A 15,533-nucleotide genomic window follows, 5' to 3' on the forward strand; every position below is an offset into this window, starting at 1 on the left:
AAACACAAAAAATTAGCCGGGTGTGGTGGCGGGTGCCTGTAGTCCCAGCTACTTGGGAGGCTGAGGCAGGAGGATGGCGTGAACCTGGAAGGCAGAGTTTGCAGTGAGCCGAGATCGCGCCACTGCAATCCAGCCTGGGTGACAGAGTGAGACTCTGTCTAAAACAAAAAAAAAGAGGTAAAATTATAAGTTTTTTTTAATTATAAGCATTTTTAAAACACAATAGTACACTATTTCAATCCAGCAAGTTAGGTAAATTATTGTCTCTATCCCTTATTAGTTGTCTATATCTTGGCAATTAGTAACTCTCTGATTCTTAGTTAACTTTCACTGATGAGCATAATAACTACCTCATAAGGTTTTGATAAGAATAAATTAGGCAGTTTTTGAGCATACCTCAGTAACTGGCACATAACAAACACTCAATGAGCAGCAAGAGAGATAGTCATACTACAGACAGAAGCACAAATGGTAGAATTTGTTTTATTTTCAAAATCTAAACAATAATTATAAAACTACTAAAAATGAAAATGCATTGTGAAGGAACTTGTCAAGTAACAAAATATGTACATCAGTCGTTTTCCAATATGACAAAAATTTATTAGAAATATAAATGCAAAATACCTCATTAACTATTATATAACAATAAAAAAGCATTTAATACATATGAATAATTTTAGTCAGAGATATGCAGAACCCATATGAAGTTCAGCTTACCTGCAAGATACCAAAAGGCTTGAATAAATTAAGCTTTTTAACATATTACTAAATGAGAAGTCTTAATATTATAATGATAATCAATGTTCCTAAATTATTATAAAAATATAATGTTTCTGATCAAAATTCAATAAACTTTTGATTCTCACCATGTTAAATTAACAGTTACTAAGTTTACATTCTTGGCTTAAACAAATAAGAAAAAAATAAAATATATGACATAACAATTTTAGATCACTGGATGACAGGTAGTACAGGCCAGGGAAACAAAGCAAGTAAACCCAACAAGTGTCCCAACTCACTGCCTGGAGAGAGTTCCCAGTTTGCAGCCCAACACATGTTCCAACTTACTGCCTGGAATTTTCAAATTCCAGCACAAGAATCAGGACCTCCAAACAAAGCCAAAAGCTTCAATAAGTAAAGAGACTGAGCTCTGAGTTCATGGAGGTCAAGGCAGCTTGAATTTATGTGGTAGAGCTCTGGAGAAAAGGTGTCACACAGATGGTAAGTTCCAGAATTCCACAGAGACACCCCTTGTGTCTTTGAGTACTGATCACTTCCTGTATATGAGGAAACTACTAAACCCAGGGGTGGGTTGGAGGGAATAACCACTGGAAAGGAGTCAGTAAAATAATCATGATGAAGGATTGGGGAAAATTTTGGTTCTCATTAGCCAGAATGGAAAGATTTCTTAACACACAGGGCATTGAGTAGAAACCTTAGAAGGATGTTTTTTTTCAGAAGGGGAACCGAATTAGCCTTAGATTAGTAGCTGTGTGTGATCCACCTTGACAACACCTGAAAGCAAACCCCAAAAGTCTCAAACTGATTGCAAGTAATTTAACTAAATCTCAGAAAACAGTTCAATATATATATATATATATATTTTTTTTTTTTTTTTTGGAGTGGGGGACGGAGTCTCACTCTGTGGTGCAGAGGCTGGAGTGCAGTGTGCAATCTCAGCTCACTGCAACCTCCGCCTTCCGAGTTCAAGCGATTCTCCTGCCTCAGCCTCCCAAGTAGCTGGGATTATAGGCACACACCACCATGCCCAGCTAATTTTTGTATTTTTAGAAGCGATGGGGTTTCACCATGTTGGCCAGGCTGGTCTTGAACTCCTGACCTTGTGATCCACCCACCTTGGCCTCCCAAAGTGCTAGGATTACAGGCGTGAGCCACTATACCTGGCCCAAAATATTTTTTAAAATATAAATAGTACATCACACAACAATGTCAATTTTACATCTGGCAAAAAAAAAAAAAAAAATTACCAGAATGATGACTGCCAAATGAAACACAGAAAATCTAGTTAAATTTAAATTTCTTAAAAACAATATATATCTTTCTAGTATAAGCATGTCTCAAATATTTCATGGAACATGTTCATACTAAAACATTGTGTTTTTGTCTCAGTCTGTTCAGACTAATATAACAAAGTATCATAGACTAAAACAATGGTAATATATATTTCACAGTTCTGAAGGCTGGAAGTCTGAGATCAAAGTGCCAGAATATCAGGTTCTGGTCAGGGCCCTGTTCTAGATTGAAAAACTACCAATTTCTCTTTGTATCCTCACATTGCAGAAAGACAGCTACAGAGCTATCTGGAATTTCTTTTATAAGGTCACTAATCCCATTCATAAGACTCCATCCTCATGACCTACCTAATCACCTCCCAAAGGCCTCACCTCCTAATACCATCATATTGAAGGTTAATATTTCAACATATAAATTGGAGGTGGAGGGGAATAAACTTTTAGTACCTAACAGTTATTTATCTAAAACTCAAATTTAACTGTATTTTTATTTGCAAAATCTGAAACCATAATTAGCAGACATGCCCCCCAAAAGCAGGAAAATATGCATAATCTGGAGAAAAATCAATCAGTAAAATGGAACCAGGATAAAATTAGTAGATGTTATAATGCCTATTAAGAACATACTGCATATGATCAAGGAAGTATAAAGAAACATGAACATAATAAGATAAGTTGATATAAAAAAGAATCAAAATCCAATTTCTAGAGATGAAAAACACATCTGAAATAAAAAATACAGTGGAGAAGATTACCAGCAGATTAGACACTACAGAAGGAAAGATCAGTAAATTTGAAGAAGTAGACAGTATTTAGTAAAATGCAAAAAGAAATTAAAAAAGAAAAACAGTGTGTCAGTGAGCTGTGCGACAATTTAAATCAGCCTAATATATATGTAATTGAAGTCTCCAAAAAAGGTGGGGAGGTAAGAAAACAGTCTGGGTGCGGTGGCTCATGCCTGTAATCCCAGTGCTTTGGGAGGCCAAGGCGGGCGAATCACCTGAGGTCAGGAGTTTGAGAATAGCCTGCCCAACATGACAAAACCCCGTCTCTACTAAAAGTACACAAAATTAGCTGGGCGTGGTGGTGGGCACCTGTAATCCCAGCTACTCAGGAGTCTGAGGCAGGAGAATCACTTGAACATGGGAGGCGGAGGTTGCAGCGAGCCGAGATCGCGCCATTGCACTCCAGCCTGAGTGACAAGAGCGAAACTCTGTCTCAAAAAATAAAATAAAAAAAATAAAAAGAAAGGTGGGGAGGTGAGAAAACATATTTAAAGAAATAGTAGCTGGAAATTTTTACAATTTGATGAAAATTATAAAGATTCTTGTCTGAGAAGTTCAAAGAAACCACTAGTACCTAATTAAAAAAACATGTCATGAAGAACAATTGCACTAAGGCACATCATAATCAAAATGCTAAAAAACAGAGATAAAGAGACCCCCCTTTTTTTTTCTCCTTAAACAATTATTTTTACTATTTCAGTAAATGTCTCACTCTGGACAAATTTAGAGATGTGGTGCTCACCAGCGGTTGGGGGTGAAACAGGGAAAAAGAAGGGTGGGGCCCAGCTTACGCTACATCCTCCTCTACAGCTGGGGAGGCCAGACCCAACACGGCCATCCTAAGAGAGGACAAAGGAGCAGGTTGGGACACCAAGATGACACAGGATCCTGGAGACAAAGCAGTGTGAGAAAAAAGACATATAATACAGGAAAACAAAGATAAGAATAATGGGAGACTTTCCGTTGGAAATAATAAAACAGCGAAATAATATTTTAAAGCATTGAAAGACGGTGAGGAAAAGTTTGTCTCCCAGCACTTTGAGAGGCTGAGGTGGGTGCATCACCTGAGGTCAGGAGTTTGAGACCAGCCTGGCCAACATGGTGAAATCCTGTCTCTACTAAAAATACAAAAATCAGCTGGGCATGCTGGTGCATGCCTGTACTCCCAGCTACTCGGGAGGCCGAGGCAGTACAATTGCTTGACCTGGGAGGTGGAGGTTGGGTTGCAGTGAGACGAGATTGCGCCGTTGCACTCCAGCCTGGGTGACAGAGCAAGACTGTCTCGAAAAAAAAAAAAAAAAAAAAAGCGTGTCAATGTGGAATTCTATACACAGAAAAAACAAATTTTCAAACTAAAGGTTAAGGACTTTTTAGAACATAAAAGAGATCTGAACAAATTTGTAAGATATGTAAGATCAAGTTGCAAGATATGTTAAAGAAAGTCTTTCAGTCAGAAGAGAAACAATATCAGATGGAAATCTGTATCTACACAAAGGAATGAAGAGTTGCATAATGGCAAATGTACATGTAAATATAAAATATATTTTTAAAATCTCTTTAAAGGTAATTATTTAAAGCAAAAATAATAACAATCTGTTGCTATTACATGTTACTAGCCCATGGTACATGGGGTTTGTAATGTGTAAAGGTAAAATTCGTGCCAACAGAGGCCAAAGCCTGGGAGGAAGTAAACAGAAGCATGCTGATAGAAGGATCCTTTACTATGAACAAAGGAGTGTAATATTATGTAAATTAAGCAGGAAAGCATGCCCTATCAGAAATTAAAATATATTGTAAAGTTTAAAAGTTTAAAAAATAGTATGAAAATGATAAAATATTAAATTAAATAAATAGAACAAGAAAAAACGCTAGAAATAGATCAAAATGCATATAAGAATTTGTTTCTGATAAATAGTTCATTCTACATCAGTGGGGAAAAGAATACCTCATCCAATAAATGTTGTTTATAACTATGTAATAATTTTTAAATGAAATAATATTTTTGCTGCTTTTCTAGTGTTAAGATTATTCCAGATAAGAATTAAGGACTAAATGTAGGCTGCTTATTAAGAAAATGGCAGATAAGAGGCAGGACTATTTTGCAGCTCCCACTTGGACAAACTGAGCAGCATGTGGAGACCCACTTCTTGAATTTTGCTCCATGAACTACCACAGGAACATACCAGGAAAGCCAAGAGAATCCACAGACCCTTCAAACGAGGTGGATTGATGCTGCAGTCTCCGTGGGACAGCTGAGGAACTATGAGTCAGCCTGCTTTCTCAGCTGGGATGCTTGTAGCCTGGGGTAAGTTCTCAGCCCTCCACACCAGCTGCATGGAAATAAACTTGGGGCTGCTGGGGGAGGGGGGCGGGCATGGTGGGAGTGAGACTGGCCTTTTGGGCTGTGGGCTGTGAGGAAGCTGGGTGAGGCCTGTGGCTACCAGCCTTTCCTCACTTCCCTGGTGAACTGTGTGAGGCAGCAGAGGCAGTGATAATCCCCCTGAGAACATAACCGCATTGGCCTGGGAGCCACACTCTCATCCCCTACAGCAGCCGCAGCAAGCCCCATCCAAGAAAAGTCTGAGCTCAGACATGCCTAACCCTGCCCCCACCTGATGGGCTTCCTCTACCCACCCTGGTTGCCAAAGACAAGGCACACAATCCCTTGGGAGCTCTATGGCCCTGCCCACCACCTGGGAAACCTGAATACTTATCCAAAGGCTGCCCTAGGACAAGTTTGTTTCCTCCTTATACAACTGCAGCTGATGCACTATTGAAAGTGCCACCTCCTGGCAGGAGGCCAACCAACACAAAACCAGCACACTTAACAAAAATACAACCAAAGACCCTCACAGAGTCCATTTCATTCCCCCACTACCTCCACCGGAGCAGATGCTGATTTTCATGGCTGAAAGACCTGAAAATGGAACACATTACAGGACTCTTTGCAGACACTCCCCAGTACCAGCCTGGAGCCCAGTAGCTCTGCGGGGTGGCTAAATCCAGAAGTAAAATAACAACCCCTGTAGTTTGGCTCTCAGGAAGCCCCATTCCCAGGGAAAAGAGGAGAGCACCACATCAAGGGAGCACCCTGTGGGGCAAAAGAATTTGAATAGCAGCCCTTGAGTCCCAGAACTTCCCTCTGACATAGGCTACCCAGTGAGAAGGAACCAGAAAAACAATTCTGGTAATGTGACAAAACAAGGTTTTTCAACACCCCAAAAGATCACACTAGCTTACCAGCAATGGATCTAAACCAAGACAAAATCTCTGAATTGCCAGAAAAAGAATTCAGAAGGTTGACTATTAAACTAATCAAGGAGGCATCACAGAAAGGCAAAGTCCAACTTAAGAAATCAAAAAAATGATACAGGATATGAGTGGAAAAATCTCCAGTGAAACAGCATGAATACAAAACAATCACAACTTCTAGAAATGAAGAACACATTTATAGAATGGCAAAATGCACTGGAAACTCTCAGCAATAGAAGTGAACAAGTAGAAGAAAGAATTTCAGAGCTCGAAGACAAGGCTTTCAAATTAACCCAATCAGACAAAGACAATACTTGGAAAGACAAACTAAAAGGAATTTTTGAAAATGAACAAAGCCTCCAAGAAGTTTGGGATTGTGTTAAATGACCAAACCTAAGAATAATTGGTGTTCCCGAGGAAGAAGAGAAATCTAAAAGTCTGGAAAACATATTTGAAGCAATAATCAAGGAAAACTTCCTTGGCCCTGCTAGTGATCTAGAAATCCAAATACAGGAAGCTCAAAGAAAACCTGGGAAATACATCGCAAAAAGATCATCACCTAGGCATATAGTCATCAGGTTATCAAAAGTCAAGACAAAGGAAAGAATCTTAAGAGCTGTAAGACAAATGCATCAGGTAACCTGTAAAGAAAAACCTATCAGATTGACAGCAGATTTCTCAGCAGAAACCCTACAAGCTAGGAGGGATTGGAGTCCTATCTTTAGCCCCTTTAAACAAAACAATTATCAACCAATAACTTTGTAGTCAGCAAAACTAAGCTTCATAAATAAAGGAAAGATACAGTCTTTTCCAAACAAACAAATGCTGAGAAAATTCACTGCTACCAAGCCAGGACTACAACAACTGCTAAAAGAAGCACTAAATCTTAAAACAAAGCCTTGAAATACACCCAAATAGAATATTCTTGAAGCATAAACCTCACAAGACCTACAAAACACTAACACAAAATAAAAACTAAAGTGTTAAGGCAATAAATAGCATGATGAATAGAGCACTACCTCACATCTCAATACTAACACTTAATGTAAATGGCCTAAATGTGCCACTTAAAAGATATAGAATGGCAGAATGAATAAGAATTCGCCAAACAAGTATCTGCTGTATTCAAGAGACTCACCTGATACATAAGGACTCACATAAACCTAAGGTAAATGGGTGGAAAAAGTTATTCTGTGCAAATGGACACCAAAAGAGAGAAGTAGGTATTTTTATATCAGACAAAACAAACTTTAAAGCAACAACAGTTAAAAAAGACAAAGAGGGACATTATATAATAATAAAAGGACTAGTCCAACAGGAAAATATTGCAATCTTAAATATATATGTACCTAACACTGGAGCTCCCAAATTTATAAGACAGTTACTACTAGACCTAAGAAATGAGACAGACAGCAACACAATAATAGTTGGGGACTTTAATACACCACTGACAGCACTAGACAGGTCATCAAGACAGAAAGTCAACAAAAAAGCAATGGAGTTAAACTATACCCTAGAATAAATGGACTTAACAATATTTACAGAGCATCCTGCCCAATAACTGAAGAATATACATTCTGTTCATCAGCACATGGAACATTCTCCAAGATAGACCATATGATAGGCCACAAAACAAGTCTAAACAAATTTAAGAAAACTGAAATTATAGCAAGTAGTCTCCCAGACCACAGTGGAATAAAGTTGGAAATCAGCTCCGAAAGGAACCCTCAAAACCATGAAAATACATGGAAATTAAATAACCTGATCCTGAATGATCACTGGGTCAACAATGAAATCAAAATGGAAATTAAAAAATTATTTGAACTGAATAATAGTGGCACAACCTGTCAAAACCTCTGGGATACAGCAAAACTGGTGCTAAGAGGAAAGTTCGTAGCATTAAATGCCTACATCAAAAAATCTGAAAGAGCACAATTAGACAATCTAAGGTCACACCTCAAGGAGCTAGAAAAGCAGAAACCAAACCCAAACCCAGCAGAGGAAAAGAAATAACAAAGATCAGAGCAAAACTAAATGAAATTGGAACAAAAAAAAATACAAAAGATAAATGAAACAAAAAGCTGGTTCCTGAAAAGATAAATAAAATTGATAGACCATTAGGGAGATTAATCAAGAAGAGAGAAAAACCAAATAAGCACAATTAGAAATGAAATGGAAGATACTCCAACTGATACCACGGAAATACAAAAGATTATTCAAAGCTGCTATGAACACCTTTACATGCATAAATTAGAAAACCTTTAGGGGATGAATAAATTCCTGGAAATATACAGCCATCCTAGATTAAATCAGGAAGAAAAAGAAACTCTGAACAGACCAATAACAAGCAGCAAGTTTGAAATGGTAATTTAAAAGTTACCAACAAAAAAATTCTAGGATCAGATGAATTCACAGCTGAATTCTATTAGATATTCAAAGAAGAATGGGTACCAATTCTATTCACACTATTCCACAAGATAAAGAGGGAATCCTTCCTAAATCATTCTGTGAAGCTAGTTTCCCCTTAATACCAAAACCAAAAAAGGAAATAACAAAAAAAGAAAACTACAGACCAATATCCCTGATGAACACAGATGTAAAAATTCTCAACAAAATACTAGCTAATCAAATCCAACAGCATATCAAAAAGATAATACACCATGATCAAGTGGATTTCATACCAGGGATGCAGGGATTATTTAACATCTAGAAGTCAATAAATGTGATATACCACATAAACAGAATTAAAAACAAAAATCAGATGATCATCTAAATAGACACAGAAAAAGCATCTGACAAAATCCAGCATCCCCTGATGATTAAAACTCTCAGCAAAATTGGCATAGAAAGAACATACCTTAAGGTAATAAAAGCCATCTACAAAAAACCCACAGCTAACATTATACTGAATGGGGAAAAGCTGACCGCATTCCCCCTAAGAACTGGAACAAGATAAGTATGCACACTTTCACTACTTCTATTGAACATGGTTCTAGAAGTCCTAGCCAGAGCAGTCAGACAAGAGAAAGGAATAAAGGGCATCCAAATCAGTAAAGAGGAAGTCAAACTATCGCTCTTTGCTGATGACATAATCGTATACCTAGAAAACCCTAAAGACTCATCCAAAAGTTCCTAGAACTGATCATAAATTCAGCAAAGTTTCAGGATACAAAATTAATGTACACAAATCAGTAGCCCTGCTATACACCAACGGCAACCAAGCTGAGAATCAAATCAAGAACTCAACCTCTTTTACAATAGCTGGAAAAAAAAAAAAATACTTGGGAGTACACTTAACCCAGGAGGTGAAAGACTTCTACAAGGAAAACTACCAAACACTATTGAAAGAAATTATAGACGACACAAACAAAAGGAAACACACCTCATACACATGGATGGGTAGAATTAATATTATTAAAATGACCATACTGCCAAAAGCAATCTACAAATTCAAGGCAATACCCATCAAAATGCCAACATCATCCTTCACAGAACTAGAAAAAGCTATCCTAAAATTCATATGGAACCAAAAAAAGAGCCTGCATAGCCAAAGCAAGACTAAGCAAAAAGAACAAATCTGGAGGGATCACATTACCCAGCTTCAAACTATATTATAAGCCCATAATCACCAAAACAGCATGGTGCTGGTATAAAAATATGCATATAGACCAATGGAACAGAACAGAGAACCCAGAAATAAAGCCAAATACTTACAGCCAATTGGTCTTACACAAAACGAACAAAAACATAAAGTGGGGAAAGGACATCCTATTCAACAAATGGTGCTGGGATAATTGACAAGCCACATGTAGAAGAATGAAACTGGATCCTCGTCTCTCACCTTATACAAAAATCAACTCATGATGGATGGAATACTTCAATCTAAGACCTGAAACCATAAAAATGCCAGAAGATAACATTAGAAAAATCCTTGTAGACATTGGCTTAGGTGAAGACTTCATGACCAAGAACCCAAAAGCAAATGCAGCAGAAATGAAGAAAAATAGATGGGACTTAACTAAACTTAAAAGCATCTGCACAGCAAAAGAAATAGTCAGCAGAGTAAACAGACAACCCACAGAGTCAGAGAAAGTCTTCACTATCTATACATTAGACGAAGGACTGATATCCAGAAACTACAAGGAATTCAAACAAATCAGCAAGAAGAAAGCAAACAATCCCATCAAAAAGTGGGCTAAGGACATGAATTAAAAATTCTCAAAAGAAGATATACAAATGGCCAACAAACATGAAAACTGCTCAACATCGTTATTATGGAAATGCAAATCAAAACCACAGTGTGATACCACCTTACTCCTGCATGAATGGCCATAATCAAAATATCAAAAAAAATGTTAGATGTTGGTGTGGATGTGGTGAAAGGGGAACACTTTTACACTGTTGATGGGAATGTAAATTAATACAACCACTATGGAAAACAGTCTGGAGATTCCTTAAGGAACTAAACATAGATCTACCATTTGATCCAGCAATCCCACTCCTGGGTATCTACCCAGAGGAAAAGAAATCATACGAAAAAGCTACTTGCACACACATGTTTATAGCAGCACCATTCAAAATTGCAAAAAATATAGAACCAGCCCAAAAGCCCATCAATCAAAGAGTGGATGAAGAAAATGTGGTATATATAGCTCCATCTCTATCCATCTATCTGTACGTATACACACACACACACACACACACACACACACCATGGAATACAACTTAGCCATAAAAAGGAAAAAGATAATGGCATTTGCAGCAACCTCAATGAAATTGGAGACGATTATTCTAAGTGAAGTAACTCAGGAATGGAAAATCAAATATGTTCTCACTCATACGAGGCAGCTAAGCTATGAGGACGCGAAGGCATAAGAATGATAAAATGGACTTTGGGGACTCGGGAAAGGGTGGGAGGGAGGTGAGGGATAAAAGACTACAAACTGGATGAGGTGTATATTGCTCAGGTGATGGGTGCACCAAAGTCTCAGGAATCACCACTAAAGAACTTATCCATGTAAACACACACCACTTGTTTCCCAAAAACCTACTGAAATTTTTGAAAATGAAAAAAATGACTAAATGTTAAAAAAATCATATATGGAATAAAGGAAAATACGGGTGAAGACTTATACAATCTTAATAAAGGCAGTGTCTTACTGAAGCATCACAACCAAGAAGCTATAAAGAAAAACTTTCTAAAATTTTTTTTAAAATTCTGTGTGTACACAGTAGGTGTATATATTTAGGGGGTACATGAGATGCTTTGATACAGGCATGAAATGTGATGTAAGTGCATGATGAAGAATGCAGTATCCACCTCCTCAAGCATTTATCCATTGAGATGCAAACAATCCAATTATACTGTAATTTATTTTAAAAGGTACAGTTAGTTATTATAGACTATAGTCACCCTGTTGTGCTATCAAATAGTAGGTCTTATTCATTCTGCAAAGAAAAAAATTTTGACTTAAATTTAGAAATGAACGAACTTGAAAGACAAATTTTAAACTGAGAATTGCTTGTGTCATGAATGTCTGACAATTGAATCCTTAATACGTTCATTTATTAGAAAATAAGAAAGAGAAACACATCAATGGAAAAACAGGAAAATGATACAGAAAATTTATATATAACCACATACAGATATAAACAGATACATATAAAAATATTCAACCAGAGTAGTACGCCAAAGATCGCAAACTTAGAAAACATTTTCACCACAGGCAACTGCTATCCCACTTTTAGTAAAAGTGCAGGAAAAGTCAATATCCTAGAGTTGGTAGAAAGGTAAATTGGCACAAACTTTTTACCAATTTACCTGAAGGCAAATCTGGAAATACTTATCAAATATGTCATCAGTGTGTTCATTAAAATACATCTTGGAAATAAAACACATTTTACAAGTAAATAACTGATGATGAGACAATATGTTTAAAATGCATTAATAAGTGACAAAAATCAGATAGCAAAACAAGACATAAAGTATTACCCTGTCTTTGTCAATAAACACATGTACATATATATGCAGGATAATAGATAAACCATATAGAGTAACATTTTAAGAGCTACTGTGGATAACGGAATTATGGATTTTTAAAATTCTTTTTTTTTTTTCTTTTTCTTTTGAGACAGAGTCTCGCCCTGTCGCCCAGGCTGGAGTGCAGTGGCGTGATCTCGGCTCACTGCAAGCTCCGCCTCCTGGGTTCATGCCATTCTCCTGCCTCAGCCTCCCCAGCAGCTGGGACTACAGGCGCCCGCCACCACACCCGGCTAATTTTTTATATTTTTAATAGAGCTGGAGTTTCACCATGTTAGTCAGGATGGTCTCCATCTCCTGATCTTGTGATCCGCCTGCCTCGGCCTCCCAAAGTGCTGGGATTACAGGCGTGAGCCACCGCGCCCAGGCTGATTTTTAAAATTCTTTAAAAATTTACTTTATATAATTTTATCATTAATGTGATATTTTTTATATTTAGAAATATAAAAAAAGTATATATTTTTTTATCAGACCAGGATAAAGCAACTGAAGTTTTGGGGGAAAATAGAATCTGCTATAATTTAAGAGGTCAGTGTGTTTGCACTTGCAACGTGATGGATCAGACAGATGTTGCTACTTGCAAGATTCCTCTTCATGACACTAAGCAGATTGGTTTCAACATAACATCTTTCCCAGCAGTTTTCCCTTAAGAAACTCTAACCACAGATATACAAACTACTACATCCTTTCTTGAACAAGATATTAACCTCATTTGGACATTCTAAAAATTACTTAATACTAATATCACCAGAGAAATTGTGTAAAATGTCAGTTCTTTAGAAACGAAAATTACGACATTGTTCTTGCTAAGGCATTTAATCCCCCAAAATGAGATCACTGAATATTTAGTGTTATCACTTGTTTCCTGACCTGAGATTCCCTTCTAAAGATTAGATTGACCTTTAGATTAACGCATGAATACATATCTAAAATAATTCCTTTTTGGTCATTTATGAGAATATAAAAGGAAGAATTCTCCAGGTTTTCCATTCCGTCCAATCTTTTTTCAGTAATATAAACACTCCAGGAAATTCAAATGAACATGAAGACTTAAACCATAGACCTTGAATCTGATCTGTTAGGATGAGAAGACAATGGAGAAGGAAGTGTGACTTTGTCTTGCTTTCCAGCAGCCACTCATGACGCACCAGCTCCACAACGTTTATTTATCCCTTTGTAGAGTGGCAGCCTCCACTGCTGCTCCAAGATGAGTTTTGTCTCCAGATGCTTAGCAATGTCATAAAGAAATGAAGAATCAGGGATTTCACCAAGCATAATGATGAACATTTATGGGGGTAAGCGAATGGGAGGTGGTATTGTGGTGGCTGGAAAGGAGCACAAGGAAAGCTTCTGGAATTCCATTAGTTCTGTCTCTTTAGCTGGATGTCAAGTTACACAGGTATGTTCAGTCGGCAAAAATTCAGCAATCTGTACACTTAAGACATGTGTCCTGAGTTCCATACTGTTAAATCAAGTTTCACCTAAAGCTGCCTCCGTATACATTTTAAGTTTGGAGTAAAGGTTTTTCTGTACGTCGTGAACTATAAACAGACCGTAGCCTATACTTGTGCCAATCACTGACTTTTGGTCAATCAAACGTAGTCAACTGTTCAAACTGTGTTCAAATAAGACAAATGCCAAGCTGTAACCAATCCAACTGTTTCTGTACCTCACTTGCGTTTTCTGCAAGTTGCTTCATTTTTCTTTTTCTGTCTGTAAATCTACTTCCACCAAGTGGCTGTGCTGGAGTCTCTGAGCCTACTCTGGCTGGAAAGGCTGCCCGATTCGTGAATCCTTCATTGCTCGATTAAACTTATTTAAATTTAATTCAGCTGAAGTTTTTCTTTTATCAAAAGAATTAATCACATTAATACTCCTCCAGGTTCCTTCTTTTTTTTTTTTTTTTTTTTTTTGAGACGGAGTCTCTGTCACCCAGGCTGGAGTGCAGTGGCACCATCGCAGCTCACTGCAACCTCCGCCCCTCGGGTTCAAGCGATTCTCCTACCTCAGCCTCCCAAGTAGCTGGAATTACAGGTGCCTGCCAATGTGCCTGGCTAATTTTTGTATTTTTAGTAGAGACAGGGTTTCACCATCTTGGCCAGGGTAGTCTTGAACTCCTGACCTTGTGATCCACCCGCCTCAGCCTCCCAAAGTGCTGCAATTACAGGTGTGAGCTACCACGCCTGGCCTACTGCTCCAGGTTCTATGAAAATTAACCATTTGTTATGTTTGCAGGCCACCTTTTTTTTAAGATAGTGTTTGTCAAAATCAGTGGAAAAAAACATATATATTCATTTTACCTGATTTATTGACTCAATTTTAATGATTGTAAAGTGTTTTTAGGTATATTAACCTGATTTTCCTACATACAAGCTTTGTATATTTGGGGAAAAAAATCCCACAAACACTGAAATAATGCCTATATCTAGTTGGTAATTGATTAGAACAGATTTTAGCAAATCATACTTAAATGTCTCTGAATTTGGCATGCCTCACCTAACTAGGTTTGCTGAAATTTTGGAACTCATAATTTTTCCTATTTAGGAGAAATTTCTAAAATCAAATTTTAAAATCGTATCACGTAACATCAAAATGACAGACGCTATCAGCAACATATCTACAAGATTATTTTAGATGTGTTAAATTCGTATGTCCAAACTGCTTTAGACTAGTGTGAAACAAATATGAATAAAAGACACCTCTTCTACAGTTTGGAAAGACAATCACTCCTATTGCTTTTTGCGACAAAGCAATTGTCACAAAAGCATGAGGCAGCTGCTGCTACAGATATGTTCAAGGACTTACTTGAGCACAGAAGACAGAGTCATCAAGTGTACTTGGGCATCATCAAGAAAGATGGCACATGAGTAGGGTCTTAAATTAGCTAATTAAGCTCCTGCAAGTCTCTCAATATTCTCCCAGCTCTAACTTCCTTGTCTGTTGAACATAAATCCTAAGGCCAACCTTTTGGTTTGTTTGAGATTAGGGAAGGGGCATATAATGAGCTTGTCAAAGTGCTTACCCATTGACTAACAGCACTAACAGGAACAGGAACATTACAAAGCATAACAGCTGTTCAAATGCTATTTATTAACCTCATTTCATTTAAAATATAAGCAAAATACTATTCTAATTGATCATTCTCCTGTTCTTTACAAGTCATTTATTTCCTAACATAAAATTTCTTAATCACATCCTAATTTGTGTGATCAACTCAAAATGTTATTGACATTGCTTATAACCACTAAACTAAATGTGCAAATTATTTATTCAAAATATCTTAATGATGGAGCCTATTTTTTATGTCTTCCAAAGTGAGCACAATTTTTTCCTAATGAAATTTTACCCCCGTCCTATAAGTGACTTGAGTTTTTATGCCATTGTCTATAGTTCATTCATTAACAAATATTTTTTGAGTAATAA

This window comes from Symphalangus syndactylus, chromosome 4 (genome assembly GCF_028878055.3).
Source record: "Symphalangus syndactylus isolate Jambi chromosome 4, NHGRI_mSymSyn1-v2.1_pri, whole genome shotgun sequence".
NCBI classification, from domain to species: Eukaryota; Metazoa; Chordata; class Mammalia; order Primates; family Hylobatidae; genus Symphalangus; species Symphalangus syndactylus.